We start from the raw sequence: 6,652 nt of genomic DNA on the forward strand, positions 1-6,652 counted from the left end.
TTTTGCTTTAGCTAGGATTGCTCTAACACTAGTCTCTCCACAGGAGTTGGCTAGGACTTGAGAATCAAGCTAATCAGTCAACTTAACCTTCCTTTGTTTAATAAAGGCTGACCAAGTGGGATTAAAACCCAATTCCCTTCACACTTGATAAGGATAACTAGGATAGGAATTCCAATTGTTATACCTTGCCAAGAGATTTTATTATTATTATTTTATTTTACTTGTCATATAACATATTCCCTCCTTACTTCCAAAACCCCAATTTACAAACTCATAACCAATAATAAGAACATACCTCCCTGTAATTCCTTAAGAAGACGACCCGAGGTTTGAATACTCGGTTATCAATTTCAAAGGGGTTTGTTACTTGTGACAACCACAACTTTTGTAAGAAAGGTTGATTGCTTGGTTTAGTAACTATACTTACAATGAGAGTTTCTATAACCTCTAAACCATCAATCTTCAGTTCTTCACCCCCTCGGCCAGATTGCTTTCTCCCTCCTTCTTCTTCTATTTTCTTCTTCTTCTACTCTATTCTTCTCTTCTGTGTATCTTTACTCCTGGACGAGCAAAGCTTTTAAGTTTGGTGTGGAAAAAGCATTGCTTTTTACTTTTCATTACCACTTATGGCACCCAAGGATGGAGAATCCTCTAGAAAGAGGAAAGGAAAGGCCATAGCCGCCACCTTTGAATCTTGGGAGATGGAGAGATTCATCATCAAAGCCCACCAAGACCACTTCTATGAAATAGTGGCAGAGAAGAAGGTGATACCTGGGTTCCCTTTCAGGCTTAAGAAGAATGAGTATCCGGAAATTCGAAAAGAGATTTAGAGAAGAGGTTGGGAAGTCCTAATCAATCCCATCCAAGAGGTTGGGATCTTAATGGTACAAGAGTTCTATGCTAATGCATGGGTTACAAAAAACTATGACATTAGTGTGAACCCAAATCCCAAGAATTAGATCACCATGGTCCGAGGCAGAATCTTAGATTTTAGCCCAAAAAGTGTGAGGTTGGCGTTCAACTTGCATTTGATGCAAGGAAACCCACATCCTTACACTAGAAGAGATAACCATGATCAGAGGATGGATCAAGTACTCTCAGACACCTGTGTGGAAGGAGCACAGTGGAAAAAGGATTCTCAAGCCAAGCCTATCCAACTGAGAATTCCTGACCTTAAGCCTATAGCTAGAGGACGGTTGGAGTTTATCCAATGCTCTATCATCCCTACTAGCAACCGGTATGAAGTAACCATAGACTGAGCCATCATGATCCATTGCATCATGCTCGAAAATGAGGTGGAAGTACATGAGGTGATACCTCAAGAGTTGTACAAAGTGGCGGACAAGCCCTCCACCAAGGAAAGGTTAGCTTTTCCCCATCTTATATGTCACCTATGCAATTCAGCTGGAATTGTCATAGAGGGCGACATTCCTATTGAGGAGGACAAGCCCATTACTAAAAATAGGATGGAGCATACTAGAGAGCCGGCACATGAACCACAATAAGGGCATGTGGAGCCGCCTCAACATGATATCAGAGACAAGGGCACGACATTGAAGATATCAAGTGCACCATTGAGTTCTCTAGAAGAAGTGGTAGCCGCCATCACTAAGGTGGTCCCGTTTCATCACCTTGCTTATTTTAATTTTTCTATTTTCCGTTATGTTTTATTATTTGTTCTCTTATTCTTATTGCATAATCATTTTCATTTATGTCTTGACTATAAAATGTTCCATATATCTCTCACCCTACTTAGAAGAAAATTTTATTTGAAAAGAATCGAGAGATACATGAATTTTGAGTTTTATAATAAGAAAAGTCAATTATTTTGATGTGGTGGCATTGCTTTTATTTTCTGAATGTATGAATGAACAATGCATATTTGAAATTGAATTTATAAATGTTGGCTCTTGAAAGAATGATGAAAAAGGAGAAATATTATTAGTAATCTGAAAAATCCGAAAATTGATTCTTGAAGCAAGAAAAAGCAGCAAAAAGAAAAAGAAAAAGCATGTTGCAATAAATGAAAAAAATGTATACATGCATGCGAATAAATAAATAAATAAATAAATAAGAGGACAAAATCACCCCAATGCTAAGTTTAATAATCAATGCATATGTGATAAAATTAAGGAAATATTTGGTACATGAGTATGTGATACAAAAGTGGGAATTATGGGTAGCTAGGCATGATTTTAGAGTTACATAGAGTGTGTGTGTGTGTGTGTTGGGTGAAAGCTTAGGTTAGTCAAGGATTCGTATTTCAGCTCACTTGGCCATACATATATCCTCACCCTTACCTTAGCCCCATTACAACCCTAAAAGACCTCATGATGTTTGTATTGGTATCCTAAATTTTTGTTGATTAGTTAGATGAAGAACAAAAGTTAGAAAGCATGACTAGAGAAGAGTAGAGTGATTAACCCTAGAGACTTGAGAGACTAGAGTGATATACACTACCAGTGAGGGTTCAATGCTTGCTTTTATGTTCCCTGCTTTCATGAGCTATCTTCTTAAAAGTTTACTTGTCTTTTATTGTATGATTTAAATTGGTGGAATCTGATCTATTTTTGTCTTGAAGAACTTATTTACTTTTAACCAAGTAGACAGGATCATCTCAGCATATAGTTGCATTCATAGGTTGCATCTCATGAGTCTTACTTTCCCCTATTCATCCTTTTGTCTCCTTGAACTTAGCATGACGACATGCTAATGTTTAAGTGTGGGGAGATTGATAAACCACTATTTTATGGTTTATCTTATGCTTAATTGAGTGGTTTTTATCAGGTCTTTGCATACTTATTCATATAAATTGCATGATTTTACAATTCCTTCCTAGTTTTGTTCTGTGATTGAAAACTTCCTTCCTAGACCTTTAAATTGTATATTTTTAATTCCCCTTTTTCCTATTCGATGTCGTGATCTGTGTGTTAAGTGTTTTCAGGCTTTATAGGGCAGGAATGACTTAGAGGATGGAAAGAAAGCTTGCAAAAATGGAAGGAACAATAGAAACCAAGGAGCTGACCAGTGAGGAACGACGCGTGCGCGTACCTGACGCATGCGCGTGAATTGGAGCTTTCCATGGTGACGCGTATGCGTGACTGACGAGTACGCGTGACATGCGCTACCTGCAGAATTTGCAGAAAATGCTGCGGGCGATTTTGGGCTGAGTTTGGACCCAGTTTTCGGTCCAGAAACGCAGACTAAAGCCAGGGGACAAGCAGAGACTCAAGGAAACACACACTACTTCTCATTATTTATAATTTTAGGTTTTAGATGTAGTTTCTAGAGAGAGAGAGGCTCTCTCCTTTCTCTAGGTTTTAGGATTTCTCTTAGTTTTATGTTTATTTCTTCTCAATTCCAGGTTCAATGTTCCTTTAATTTAGTTTCTCTTCTACTTTTATTTATTCTAGCTTTCTAGTTTATTTATTTTCCCAATTTGGTTTATGAACTTTATGTTAGATTTGATTTCTTTATTTAATGCAATTTGAGGTATTTCATATTTATGATTTTAATTTAGCTTTTTATGATTCTTGGCTTTGGTTGAGTAATTGAAGACTCTTGAGTTATCAAACTCCTTTGTTGATTGATAATTGAAAGTTGCTGATTGATTTAGATATCTCTAACGCTAGTCTTTCCATAGGAGTTGACGAGGACTTGAGGAATTAGATTGATTAGTCCACTTGACTTTCCTTTATTTAGTAAGGGTTAACTAAGTGGGAGCAAAGAACAATTCTCATCACCATTGATAAGGAGAACTAGGATAGAATGTCTAATTCTCATACCTTGCCTAGAGTTTTCTTAAGTATTAATTTACTTTATTGCAATTTACTTTTCTTGTTCCTTATTCAAAAACCCAAAAAGATACCTTTCCATAACCAATAATAAATCATACCTCCCTACAATTCCTTGAGAGACGACTCGAGGTTTAAATACTTCGGTTTAACTTATTAGGTTTGCTTTAGTGACAAACAAGTTTTTGTATGAAAGGATTCTTTGTTGGTTTAGAAACTATACTTACAGCATGATTACTTTGGTTAATTCTTTACCAACGAAAAATCCGTTCGTCACGTTGCACGTAGAAAAACTCATGTCCCACGTGAACCAGGTGTTGTGCATACGCATGTCTCATGAGTACGCATGACACCTCAAAAGCCTCTTTTTGTGCGTACGCATGGCTTCCATTTTGGCATTGCACACCAATGCTCCCACATCCCACGTTGAAGTTTCTAATGCCCCTAGGAGGCTTAATTGGTTTCGCATGGCACGCTTCTCTCTTCCACGTTGCATGTGAAGCTTTATTTCTAACACTTTGTGTCCAGTGAGATTTCAATTTAATTCAGAGAACTTTCTGTTTGCTCTAGTGCCATGTACTTCTTGTATTTGATGGCTCTTATCCTCTATTTTCCCTGTATTCCTTGTCTATTTCCTTCCAAACTCTCCTGTAATAAATAAATTCAACTAACTCAGGTAAGGCTCAATTAACCATGAAATTATTGCTAATCCAACAGGAATTCTTAGCAACTTAAATAAAAATCATGAAGGAAAAATAATAAAGATGCTCACGCATCACCTCCAACCCTTGATACCCACCCCCTTCATCCCTCCAACCGCCACTCCCACTTCCATTCACACACTTTCCTTCTCACCGACAGTATACCACTACCACCTCTCTCATCATTGCTTTCATTACAACTGCCTTCCCTCCCCTTCCAACCTCTACCACTTACTGTCATCGTCATCCCATCATCATTGTAGATAAAGTAGGAGCAGATTTCACGCCACCTATGTGCTGCGTCAGTATAATCCCTTCGCCCTCCCCTCCGCATTGGGTCGTCCTCCCCTCCGCCTCAGGTTTTTCCTCTTTCAATGACCCTACCCCATCCTCTTCTTCCTTTTATTCTCTATCTCTCTGTCAATCTTGTTTATTTTTTGGAAAATAAAAAAAAGTTCTTGCTATTGTGGGTAAGAGTGGAGATTTGGGTGAGAGTAAAAATTTGAGTGGAGATTTGTTGAAAAGAAAAAAATAGTTACTACTATTTAGGTGTGTTGTTATTGCTACTATGATGAATGAGGTGTATTGTTCTTGTTGTTGGTCTTGTTGTGATTAATGGGGTGAATAACACTGTGGGATGTGTTGTTCTCGTTGTTGATTAATGGGTGTATTGTTCTTGCTGTTATGATAGGGATATATTTGTTGATGAGTGTGGAATGGTACTGTGATAATAGTGGTAATTTTGAGAGAGGTTGTTGTGACAATGGTAAGATGAAGGTTTGCATGTAGCAGTCATAGATGCGATGGTGGTAGTGGTGTGAGGTGTAAGACCCGGTTAATTAACGGCTAATTAACCCATAAATGAGAATTTATTCTAGAAAGCTAAAAATGTTATTTTTATGGCTAAATGTGATAGAGGAGTTTGAGACGAGAATTTCGATACCAATTTTATAGAAAACGGACCAAGATTGGGCCGAACGGGCCAAACCGGGCCAACCAGACCCAAAGTGGGCCCTTGGCCCAACTAAACTAAACTAAAACCCTAGTTTTCAGCACTCTCTCTCCTCACACAACACTCATACACGCTGAAAATTGAAGAGAGGGGAGGAAGAACACTCTCTCAAGTTCTTTCTCTCACTTGATCTTCAAACCACCATAACTTTTGATCTAGAGCTCCGATTGCCGCTCCGTTTACGGCCATGCGTTCACCGCGGAGAACTCTACAAAATCCATACAATCAATCTTGAGGTAAGTCACATTTTACTGTTCGAAATTCCAGCCCTTGATTTCGAGTTTCATGAGCAAAAATATTGAGATTTTGGGTTCTTTGATGTTATAGGACCCAACTCTCTTGAAAGAGAAGGTTAATCTTGTCTCCTTGGACCTTGGGTGTGGTAAGATTCTCAACTCTAGTGTAATTTGTTGTTCTATGAGGTTTGGGCATTGAGATGTTGTGTATGGGTATGATGATTGTGGCTTAGGTTGTGTATATGTGAATATTGGAGCTTGATTGGTGATTTTGGAAAGCTTGGAAGAGGGTTTTGTGTGACAAAATCTGTTCTTGGAGGTGTTGAGACCTTGAGAGCTTGAGGAAAAGGAATGATTTCAAAGAGAAGGGTTGAAATTGGCATGTTTTGATTGATTTTGAAAAGAGTTGAAAGTGGCTTGTTTTGAAAATGGCACTTTGTGGTTTTGAATAAAAACATGGTTTTTGGGCATACTTTGACGGAACATAACTTGGACTACGGATATCTGATTTGTGCCAAATCTATTTAGAAATGAAATTGGATCCGGGATGTCCATGCCGTTCGAAGAACGGGTGAAAAATGATTTAAAATGAGAGAGTTATGACCGTCGGAAGATTGGGGGTTGAATCTGTGAATTCTGCAGTTTTTAACTTAGAAAATTTTTAGCAGAATGACCCCCCGCGCGTAGGCGCACTTGGCGCGTACGCGCCGTTCTTCCAGGAAGTGCCATCCACACATGCGCATGATGTGCGCGGGCGCGCCGAATGTGCTGCACCCAATGCCCAGCCATTTTCCCGAGAGTTGTGCCAAAGTTGTGCCAGTTTTGTGCCTGGGGCGCAAGAGTACCAACGCGTACGCGTGGCTGACGCGTGCGCGCCGTTTGGCTAATTTTCAACCCACGCGTTCGCGC

The sequence above is a fragment of the Arachis ipaensis genome, chromosome B04, assembly GCF_000816755.2.
Source record: "Arachis ipaensis cultivar K30076 chromosome B04, Araip1.1, whole genome shotgun sequence".
NCBI classification, from domain to species: domain Eukaryota; kingdom Viridiplantae; phylum Streptophyta; class Magnoliopsida; order Fabales; family Fabaceae; genus Arachis; species Arachis ipaensis.